Source organism: Psammomys obesus, unplaced genomic scaffold (genome assembly GCF_907164565.1).
Source record: "Psammomys obesus unplaced genomic scaffold, mPsaObe1.curated_primary_1811, whole genome shotgun sequence".
Taxonomy (NCBI): domain Eukaryota; kingdom Metazoa; phylum Chordata; class Mammalia; order Rodentia; family Muridae; genus Psammomys; species Psammomys obesus.
The window spans coordinates 5,504,610-5,514,260 of record NW_026594083.1 but is presented as its reverse complement, the minus strand read 5'-3'; positions in this window follow the sequence as shown (position 1 = coordinate 5,514,260).

Genomic DNA, 9,651 nt, shown 5'->3' with positions numbered 1-9,651 from the left:
GCACAGGGTCTTTTCTGAGACTGACATGCAACCAAGGACCATGTATGAATGTAACCTAGAACCTCTGCTCAGATGTAGCCTGTGGTAGCCCAGTAACCAATTGGTTTCCCATAGTGAGGGGAACAAGGACTGTTTCTAACAGGAACTCAATGACTGGCTCTTTGGCCTCCCCACCCCCCAAGGGAGGAGCAGTCCTGTTAGGCCACGGAGGAGGGCTTTGCAGCCAGTACTGAAGATACCTGATAAAACAGGATCAGAGGAATAGGGAGGAGGTCCCCCTATTAGTGGACTTGGCAAGGGGCATGGTGGAGATGAGGGAGGGAGGGAGGGACTGGGAGAGAATGAGGGATCAGGACATGGCTGGGATACAGAGATAATAAAATGTAACTGATAAAAAAAAATAAAATTTAAAAAAAAAGAAAAAATAAATAAATAAATATCCTCAAATGAAAAAAAAAAAAAAAAAGAAAAGTATAAGTAGCTGGCATGTGCTACCATCTGAGAAGATCTTAATGCCAGGTCAAAACTGCTGAAGCATGCTTGTCAGTAGGAATGTCACAGTGTTAGGAAGACAGAGGAAGAAGAGAAGGAAACGGAGTTGTGGAATGTCTACAGTCTAGAATAATACCTTAAGTGTCAATATCTGCAAGTTTAGCTGGGAATAAGAAAATGCTAGTGTCTTTTTTTTTTTAACTGATACCTGAGTTCTCAGTCATCTGACTAGAAAGACATTCATTCAGTGACATTGTTGAAAATTGTTCCATCTATCTATCTATCTATCTATCTATCTATCTATCTATCTATCTATCCATTCATCCATTCTTTACCTTATTACACAAGGACAGGCAAAGTCCCTTGTCCTCAGTTTGTGACAACCAACATAATTTTCTTTTTATCCATTTTGTTGCTGGGGGGCTCTGCTTAGGTCCACAGGTGCCCTTACATGTCACCCTCTCACAGAAATCACTAGCTATTCTCAGGAGAAGTGTGCTTTTTGGAGCTCTTTTGGGGTTTACCTCCTCCCCTCCACACCAGTCAGATACTGCATCCCCCTCCACATTCTGCTTTTCAGTATACTATAGGCCCACAGCATCTTTGTGGTAGGCGCAGTAATGGCTCCTCAAACAGTACAGTTTCTGGAATTCGTGAATGTTGTATTATTTGGAATGGGGAAATTAAGATTCGGAAGAAATTTAGTTGGCCAATCAACTAATTGATCAAGCTTTTCATAAATTACATTTATAACTACAGATTATATTCTATTATATGTATAGATGATGTGCTTTGTATTCATTAGTATATTTAATTAGTTAAATGTGATACACCTTTAATAACTTAAATATTAAAGATTCAGTTCTCAAATCCTGAAGATCATTTATAAATGTTTTATTCTTATAGACTGACATACATTCAAATACTTAGTATCTATACCATATTTTTCTAGCTTTAGTATATGCTATTTTGTTCTGAAGAAATTAAATTTCCTGATGGGATTAGTAATCACAAGATTACCTATTTGGAACATGGGATATTCGGAATGAAAATTGCTACTGGTTACCACCTTTTTCATTTCCTCACAGACAGTCAACCAACTTCTACGCTTAACTGTATTGATGGTCATTCACTTGCAGGAGGAGCACACAGCTCTTACACACCATGTCCAATTCCTCTGCATCGTGTCTGTGTCTAGCCGCAGAGATGCAGCATCTTTTGGACAAGCACCACTTCTTTCACAGGTCACCAAGAGTATGTGGCTTTAAGTACCAATCACTGCTCTGGGGATCTAGGAATGTTGATATCTGCTACTAAATTCCTTCCTCATATATTCTCAGAAAAGTCTTTCATTGGGGCAGTCTTGTACAATGGCCATCTCAAAATCATATGCTTGTAACGAACCTTCATTCTTTCATGTTTATTGCATTTATTTCCTGCTCTACATACAGCCTGCGGCAAGTTTCCGTACTCCTTACGCTCCAGGGCACACAGCAAGTTTTATTCTAAAACACCGGCAGATACCAAAGTTTAAACATTTCCACTACAGCTATTTACAAGTAACCATGATCACAAATATATGCTTTCATTGGACCCCATGAACCTTATACCCTTCCCCAGTGGACCCTCAAAATAATCCTTACTTTGCTAGACATGCTTAATATGAAGCCTGTGTCCTGTGAGCTCTACAAGAGAGCATGTAGCCACCCTTTTAGGTTTCTGCCACTCTCCTGTGTGTTGTGTTCTTACTATGATTTAATAAAATTTAAATACCTGTTTTAGGTTTATTTTTGTATCTTTTGCTCATTTTCCAAAGGGTTGTTAATCTACTTTTATTTTTTTCAGAAGGATATGAACACTAGAATATGGGCTAACCAGTCTTATTTAATTTGTACTTTGTTTTACTATCATATTAAGAACACTACTTGCTGAAAATGATCTACAAAATAATTGTAGAAAAGTTTCTTGAGAGACTATAGTAAGTCAATGCTGAGTGACTTAACTTTCTCTAGATATATCATGGGAGGCTTACAGGTAAAGCGCAAAAACCCTAAACTTGGCAAATGAAGTTGTAAGATCCAAGTGTCTGGGTTTTCATGTCTCCATTGACTGTGTTGGTCTGTCTTATTCTCAGTCCCTCACCCCTTTTCTCTGTCTGTCTCTTCTGACTTCTCTCTTGTGTATTCTGCCTTCCTTCTTCTTACCCACCATAACTTCCGTCTCTCTCAGTTTTAGTAACAGCTTCCTATAAAGTGAAATTATTCTTCAGTAACAATCATCAGGTGAAAAAAATAACTTGGAATAACAACAGCAGGAAAAAAGCAAACAAAAAAAAATATTTCTCCCACAGACAGAATGTATATGTCATGACAATCTGAAAAAAATATGGATAAAAAACAATTCAGTTGCTTTTGTTTTAATTTTACAAAAAATTACAAGCTGTTATTTAAAAGCTTAGATTTTGTTATTTGGCCATTAATTCTAATATATCTTCTACAAATAATTTTCTAATATTAAGTAGTTTAGTAACCCATAATGTTTGTAAAAATGTATAAATTAAACAACAGCTACGTAAGATGTTTTGTTTTCTAGATTTGTTGTGTTAAATGATTACTAATTTAAAAAGAATACATTTAAATTTTAAAGACGCTCTTTAATATGGATGAACTACAATTTGTACTAAGCAAGTAAAAACACTTTAATTTGTGGTCACACCATTTCCGATTTTTTGTTTGTTTGTTTGTTTGTTTCAAACACAGCTATAGATTACGAGCAGCAGTGCAGAATGACAGAGTTGAAGCCACTTCACTCTGCTGTTCTGGTATATTCTGAATTTGCTGCTTAAATAAACAGTGTGCTCCATATACAGTACCCAGAGTAAATTCAAATGTGTTTCAAACCATCACAAAGTTATTTAAAAATGAAAACAACTGCTGAGTCCACAGTGTTAAAGGCCAGCTGTACAACTGGACATTCCCCAGATTAACTTGCTGTAAATATTTGTTAAGAAATAAATAATAAAAATGGACAAATATAAAGCTTACTAGTTACTATTAAACTTTTACAATAGTTAGAGAAATTGTGTAGAATTAAGGTCACCAAAAGACTTGGGGAAAGAGTATGAATTTTCTTTAAATATCAGTGATGTTCTTTAAAATTTCCAGTACATGATCATAATAAAAATCAAATATTTAAAAAAATCTCCTTAGTTAATATGCATCATTTTATTTGCTTGAATATGAGGAAGACCTCACCCACCATTTTTCTCACTCTTAAGTGGCAGTGAAATTGGAGAATAATTCACATGACTTTGTTCAAAGTGTACCAAATATAGTCCCTTTTCCTAGAGGACTTACACTTTGGGCATAGCTTGTACTGGCTGTGAATCTGCTGCTTTCATTAGCAAGGCTAGAATCCTCCTTCTGACTAGCCTTCAATGTTGGCCTATCAAGACTTGGACAAATATATTAACCCAGTTTCTAACAGTCCAAGGCCTAAGATAACGCTACCCCACATTTTAAGCACTTGACCAAGAAAAACTAAGTATTACAAAGAGAATTGACTGTGCCCCCGACACAATATAGAGACAGCGTTCCTGCCCTGCCCAGCCTCAGTGAGAATATAGGAATTTAACTTCAGTTAGAGCCTGGCCTAACCACTTCCCAACCCTCTCCATCTTCATTGTTTCATGCCCCCCCCCCAACAAACACACTTCTAAGACTTTTCTCCCTAGACTCTATTAACCTCCTGCTCTCCTTCCCTCAGCCCTACATTCACCCTTTAAAAAGCTCTGCCACCTCTAAACAAGTGAAAGGTGACAGCGTTCATGCTAATTCTTTTCTGACTGCAGTGATTTCGTGACTAATTAACATCTGTCCCTAATTTTTACTAATAAATTTATTTCTCTTAGACCCTATTTATGTATCAATATTTTTATTCATATTTTTGAACAAAGGCAATGAAGAGGAGGCACTAGAAAATCCACGGGAAATTCTACTGTGCATGGAAGTCCCATGAGTGAATGACTGTAGTACATGTGGCTAGACAAAGAAGATGGGCCAGACAAGGAACAGGTGCAAATTCAATAGTTTGTGTATGGTCAGGAGCTAGTGATAAAGACAAACATTTTAATATTTGGATTTGAAGGAGCTATAGTCAATGTTCAGATGGAGAGAGATACTCATAGAATACGTCGTGTTTTTGATAATTCTTAGAATATCCATGTTTAAGCAATTGAGAGTTGTTTCTTAAATTATGAGTCATTAAATCAAGCAAAAGCTTTCAGTTTTCCCCAATGAACTGCATGCGCTGGGATCACAGGAATGAAGTACACATTCAAACTATTTTAAAAAATGACAAGCCACATGGTACATGTACTTTTGCTAAGTTGAAGTGCCACTATATCAATAAATGCGACGTGATAGTCATATATACACAAAGCAACACAGATTTTCTGATTATTAAACGCTGACACTACATTTGCTAATAAATCATTCATTGATTCTGTAAAATATTTATTGATGCTTAATGAATGCCAGCCTCCAGGTGATGCAGTGGTCCCCGCGCTCTCAGAATGGCAGTGGAGGCAGGATTGCTTCGTGAGCTTCAGGTGTGGTTGTCTTTGATTCACCCGTCCACGGCTTTCTTCCTTGTCTTTCTCTAGCTTTGTTCTTGGGAGATCTGAGCTTCGGGGCTGCATGTGTCGGGCCCAGGTGGAGTTTGGCCAGCTTTGGCTAGCCTCTGCTCAGACAGCACCTCTGGAAGTTGGTGCCTTCTTGCCATAGCTCCTGAATGTGCGCACCTTTTTCCAAATTTTGATTTAGTGAGCTGATGGCTTGATATCTGTGGTGTGTATTATGGAATACACCACAGGAATTGTCAAACAGGTCTTGTTTTTCCCCAATGAACTGATGCCTGTACATTGCTGAGTCTAGCTACGCCACATGTTTTGGTTGCCTCACACCCTAGGAGTAGCTAGCAGCCGGCTTCTCTTCTTGTTATTTCTTTCAGTTGCTTCAACTTCCAAATTACTTCTTTCTTTATATAGATTTTATTTCTATGAAATCTCTCAATCAAAATTGAAGTTATAGGGTCTTAGTTTGGTGCAGGTCTGTTTTTGATGCCATAAGAAAATACCCAATGCTGAGTGGTTTGTAAAGAAGAAAGGATTTATTTAGCCAAAAGTTCTAGATGTCTGACAGCATAGTTCTGGCTTGTGAGAGTCTTCTGGCTATGTCATGATGAATGGAATCACAATATGATGGAAGGAAGTGTGGGTAGAAGGAATCACAAGATGAGATAGTCAGCCAGGATGATCTTTGAGATTTCTCTATGCATAATAACAGGATATCCAGGGAACTAACCAGAGTCCCCTGAGAAATGCATTAATCTCTTTTGATGTGTTACCCATCACTAGGCTTCACCTCTTAAGGGGAACACTGTTACACAGTTACATTGTTAGCATACAGGGCATCAGGACTGGAATACTCAGATCCTGTGTAGTCAGGAAAGCTCTTTATGAGGAATAAAACATAATCTTCAAAATGTGGATGTAGCTCAGTGATAAGCTGAGAGGCAAAGAAAGGTCAGGACTCAGCATTAGATATAGATTTTTGCCTTGGGACAGTAAGAAAGGTAATGGTGCCTTTTGTTGAGAGAGAAAGCAGCAGAAAAGCAGGTTTGGAGGAAGAGATGCTGAGTTATCCAGAGATAAATGTCTAGTAGAGTTTGATAGAACTGGATCACAGACCTCATCTCTTGCTGCTTCTTGGTCAGTGGGCTCCCACCTCTTTCTTTCCTACTTTCAAGGCTTCGTTTATATGTGCTTCAGTTCTTTCCTGTCTTGCAAATTATGTTTTCTCAATAGTCACATTTCAGCTTGTTTCGGTGAGATTTGTCTGGACCCTGCAACAAGTAACACTGCTCATCAGGACACTGAAGTCTGTCTTTCACCATCATGCTTCTGAAATTTATACTTGTGACCAATGGCCAAATTCTAACTAAAGCCAACATATTTTCCCTGTTACCCAGCCAGACACAATGTACTCTGAGGAGCCAGGACACAGCAGATATCTAGTGCATGAGGATTGCTGCTATGATTGGGCTGTGTTAATATTTCTTCAAGATACCTCTAAACTTACGTTTTCTCTAGAAAAAAATTTCTTAACATTCTATCTCTTTGTAAGATCATTGTATTTAATAAAAAATTATAAGCACATTAAAAATATTTAGTGTGTGGGGCTGACTTTGAGTCAGTTCTTTCTTTCTACCATGTTTGTTGTCATATTTAAACTCAGGTCTTTAAGCCAGGTGGCAAGCACATTTATATACTGAGCCATCTCTTTGACCCAAACTCATTGCATTTCTTAATGACTTTTTGAATATAAAACAACTGGAAGAAAGGTACATATAAACTGCATAAAATTGTTTGACTAAAAATTTTCACCTTTTGACTAGTTGTTGATTTCATTACAAAGACAACTTCAAACATAGATTTTGCTTTAGGGGGAATGAAAGGTCAAACCATTTTCCTCACAATTTTCTGTTTTCTTGTCATTCCCACAGATACCTGGTAATCTTTAGTAAGGAGCAGAAGTGAAGAATAAGGGTCTTCTGCTAAGTGGCATATTTGATTTGTAGTCTAGTAGTTGCAAAGAATTAGTGGTGTATTCATATTTCAACAGCTCCCAGCATAAAAGGCATGGCGATCGTGATGAGCACACTCTTAAATCATGTACTCCCGTCTGTGTGAAAGGGATTATGCTTTAATAGAACAGCATGACCCACTCTTTTAGGTATTTTCAAAGGAAGGAACAAAGTCTACAAATGAGATGTGATACTTTATTTTTCATTTCTCCTCACTTCTATTTGTAAAAGAGCAGTTTTCTGCTTTGTGGACCCTTTGAATTTTGAAAGCCAAGCTTTATCATGTAGACAGTTGTAATCATACATGCTCAGGTTTAATCCTGTGTCAAAACCAACACATTTCACTCTCTCAAGCAGAAAAACCACCAGGCAGTCTGAAGACCATTGGCATACTAGTTTCTCAGTAATGCAACACCTACAGTGAGGCTGCAGGAGTATTTTTAGAGTTCACTTATCTGAGCACACAATAGCATTTGTAATTAAAATGTAGCTACAAGGATTAATCCCATTTCCATCTCAAATTAAACCCTAAAGCTGACAAGAGGGTTACAGGCACATTTTGTATTAGCTTACAGGAAATAAATGGTGCAACAAATGGAAGAACCAGTTATGTATAATCTCACCTTCCTGCCATGGTGAATCTCTAAAGAGAATAAACTCTGGTACATTGTGGAGTATGTTGTGATACTTGGAAGTGTTGGGTCAGAAAGTCCAGAAAGAGGAATAATTTCATTGTAATGCAAGGGGCTGTATTTTCTCCTTCATGCTTCCAGCTGGCCCTGTTCTCTTCTAGATAAAATGGAACAGAAGTTCACTCAGTTAGGTTAACCCTAACAACAGGCTAAAAAGCAATAAATGGCCGTACATGCAAGCACACAAAAGGAAACACAAAGCAAAAAATAAAGACATCAGCTCCTAGCAAAAACTTGCTCACATATACCATTCCTATGATTCCTTCAAATGTTTCTAAAATACTCATGCATTGTTGGACAATGTTTTTCATTCATTCATTCATCCATCCATCCATCCATCCATCCATCCATCCATTCATTCATTCATCATCTTCTTCTTCTCCTCTTCCTTTTTATTTTATTTTATTTTGTTTTTATTTTTGCTACTTGCTGTCTTCATTTCCTTTGAGTATAAACACGCAATCTCTGATTTTCTTGAAAGCACAATGGACACAGAACTGATTCCCTGACGCCCACATAAGCGAGTGACCATGATCCCCATCTGCACTGATCTTGCAGGAGTGTGCGCCTTAGCAACCAGCTCAAGTTGTATCAACTGCTCTTAAAGTTTGGAAGCACCTCCCAACAGAACAAAGCATCCCTGTCTACAGTCCTGTGCAGCCCTGTGCAGTCCTCTCTATAGGAGTCCTTTCACAAGTAGGTTTTGTTTTGTATTTTTTTAAGACAGTGAATGAACGATCTCTTCTAACACGGTTATTACTTCTGTAGATCAAATATAAATTTTAAAAGTAAAATTTCTGTGATTTAGAACAGAGCCACTTCTCAAGTCACCATATATCACTGTGTGTTTGTCAGGACACATGCATGGACTGAGAAATAGCTCAACCATTTGGCCAAGGAATTGGATGCTCGGCTAAACACCCCATGAAAGGGTGTGAAAATTCTTTGTCGCTTTTCATTCTTCTGTAATGTACAGTCTCTCACAGCTGCAAGTGACACCTTCCATCATTCTTTACAGCATCCAGTTTTCTATGTGGTCACTGGCGAATGAACGCCTTGTATTCCCCATCTCATCGCCATACAAGCTTTTCTTCGTATTTCTTTTCCAAGTTCTGCTACCCAGAGGATGTTTCACTTTGTGTGACTTCTGTAAATCTTTTTTTTTTTTTTTGCATTAGAATCCGACCTGATGTGAAAATATTGATTGTTCTTTAGGACTCTTGTAATTATTACATGAGTTAATGCATATAAGGATGTCATCTGCTTTGTTTTATTTTTTCTATTTTAAACAAGACTTTTTTATTTTTTTATTTTTTTTATTAATTACACTTTATTCATTTTTGTATCCCCCCATAAGGCCCTCCCTCCTCCCCTCCCGATCCCACCCTCCCTCCCCTTTCTGCATGCATGCCACTCCCCAAGTCCACTGATAGGGGAGGTTCTCCTCTCCTTTCTGATCTTAGTCTATCAGTTCTCATCAAAAGTGGCTGCATTGTCCTCTACTGTGGCCTGGTAAGGCTGCTCCCCCCTCAGGGGGAGGTGATCAACGAGCAGGCCAATCAGATTATGTCAGAGTCAGTCCCTCTTCCCATTCCTATGTAACCCACTTGGACACTGAACTGCCATGGGCTACATCTGTGCAGGGGTTCTAGGTTATCTCCACGAATAGTCCTTGGTTGGAGTATGAGTCTCTGGGAAGTTCCCTGTGTTCAAATTATCTTGTTCTGTTGCTCTCCTTGTGGAGTTCCCATCCCCTCCAGCTCTTACTATTTCCCACTTCTTACATAAAATTCCATTCACTCTGCCCATCTGTTGGCCATCA